The sequence below is a fragment of the Mytilus californianus genome, unplaced genomic scaffold, assembly GCF_021869535.1.
Source record: "Mytilus californianus isolate M0D057914Y unplaced genomic scaffold, xbMytCali1.0.p SCAF_11, whole genome shotgun sequence".
NCBI lineage: Eukaryota > Metazoa > Mollusca > Bivalvia > Mytilida > Mytilidae > Mytilus > Mytilus californianus.
In genome coordinates this window covers 42,416,191-42,418,924 of record NW_026262593.1, presented here as the reverse complement: position 1 = coordinate 42,418,924, position 2,734 = coordinate 42,416,191, and positions in this window count along the sequence as shown.

The following is a 2,734-nucleotide window of genomic DNA, read 5'->3' as shown; positions in this document are numbered from 1 at the left end:
TCTTGATCAAAAGAACTTTCTTGTTCATTGTTTTGGTCCGATGACCGTCTGATATTGTTTACGATTGTAGATAAATGCATGGAAGGCTGTCCTCGAAACAATTTATTTTGTCTCTGAAAAATTGTTTTGATAATCGAATTATAGGCAAACGTGAGAAAAACAGTGACTGTAACATACATTAATCCAATAATAGAAAAATATATCACAAAGCTCACTGTTTCATATTGATCCTCGTGGCCAATGATATTGGTATGATTATGAGTCCCCTGTAATCCAGTAATTTCTTATATATCTTAACACTGCAAGGTTCTGGTAAAAAAATTTCAGAACCGAAAGTTATCATTAAATCGAAAAGGGTTAATTTTGATCAACATAGTAATCTGTTTGTGTGACTTATTAGGAATATTTAATATTGTCCTTTGCTAATTTTTAGTTACAAACTAGAAAAAGTCCGTTTGTAAGCCAAAGAATGCCTTTTTTTATTCACACTTTCTTTTTAAAAACCCGGACCATTTGTTGAAAAACCCTTACGTTTTAAATGTTGCTCTTCAAAAAAAGCGGACAATGTAGAACACTGACTAGTAAATGAACTGTCAGGAAATTGTGCGTCGTTTGTGCTCAAAACATGTATAGTATTCAAAATAAGATGAACAGTCATGAATAAAACTATTATACTCGAGAAATAGCAGTAAATCGATCTGATGGCATGTAATATCACTAGAAAAAGCCCGATCTACACTCGAAAAAAGTGGACCGATTCACTTAAATTAAAACACGATGTAAACCGGACACTAAACCTATCATGCTTAAATCATTAACAAATTAAATCGGATTTCTCTGTTGTGTTGAATTTAATGCAATGTTAAGAGTGACATTTTGAAAATCAGAAAAATGCTATTGTTCTCGAATTTCATAGGCAAAGTTTTTGATTATGACCACGAGTCTCATTATTATTAAAAGGAGATATAGTGTAAACGTCGATAAAACAGCAATCCAACGTCGCATACAACCAAAAGGCATTATTTATTCTAACTGAAACCAAGCTTTTTGCGTAATTAAATTCTTACCGAGCATTTTTGTCCTATTTTGAGAACAATTCAATTTTATTTTTGTGACAATGAATAGTAAATCCGTTATTTAAACTACAGCATACAAAATTAAATATTTTTGGTGAAAATCATTTTGGATATAAATGGCCGATCCTGTATCAATTCGTAGGTTCACAAATAAAATTCTACAGAAATATTGTTAACGTCACAAACAAAGCAATAATACGAACAGTGACATATGTTTATATAGTAAAAACAGACTCGCATTTCTCCCTGTTTCTAAGACTTGTATAAATTTGTATTCCGAGACAATATATCGTTTTTCCGTTTTCATTTATTTAGTTTGTCGCATTAAATGTAAATTATAATAGTCAGACGAATTTGAAGGTTGAACCTAGATGGACAAAAATATGTAACAAATAACCTGAAAACAGCAAATGAATGTTATTGTTTTTAAGAATTTTGGTAAAATAGGCAAATTTGATTGCGACAGGGACTCTTTCGTTAAACGTATCTAACAATACTATTTGTGTTAAAATCCAACCCTGTTGAGTACCAAAAAAAACTGTATGCTGAAGGTGTATCTTATGGCCGTCATTTCTCCTAATATAATGCCGTCAACGTTAAACATTTTACTGACATTCCTAAAGAGAATTACACAAATATCAAATTCATTGTATTTTTCGTTTATTTAAACAAATATACCTTATATTAAGATATTGAAGAATTTGCGTGAACAATTCCTTTTTTACAATTACAATTCTGATATATATAACGACCAGCGCGTTGAAATCTAGTGTCTGTCAACCCATAAACTATTGGATTGATAACGTTATTAACCATGTACAATCTCATTCCTATTTGATACAATGAAAGTTTAGGGTTCTTCAAATTCTGCGACATTGACGAGTCCAGACCAACGACGAAAGACAAGATCACAAACGGCGCATTTGCTAAGACGAACGTAACTGTTATGATAAATAAAGTTTTCGTGGTTCGCACGGACGCTCTTTTGCCTTGAATGGTTTCTTGATCAAAAGAACTTTCTTGTTCATTGTTTTGGTCCGATGACCGTCTGATATTGTTTACGATTGTAGATAAATGAATGGAAGGCTGTCCTCGAAGCAATTTATTTTGTCTCTGAAAAATTGTTTTGATAATCGAACTATAGGCAAACGTGAGAAAAACAGTGACTGTAACATACATTAATCCAATAATAGAAAAATATATCACAAAGCTCACTGTTTCATATTGATCCTCGTGGTCAACTCCACATGCAATTAATGTGACGTTTTTGACTACTATCACGTGATTTCCATTTGTAAAGATTCTAGGTAATGCGGCTATAGCTGAAATCAAAATACCAAAAACTGACAGCTTATTTGATAGTTTTGCTGAGATCTGCCACTTCGACAAAGGTTTACAAATTTTCAAATAACGTTCAATTGCAATTAGAACTATTAAAACAATTGACAAATAATTCAAACAATAATCGAAATAACGATATGTCTTGCAAGCAGCCTCATTGTAAAACCAGGTGAGTTTTAATAGGTACATTATCTCAAGTGGCATGTGTGTTAAACAAACCATCAAATCCACAAAGGACAAGTTGCGAACAAATACTTTATACGTTGATTCTTTGTAGAACTTTGTAAATATGAACAAAGCAGTGGAATTACCTATAA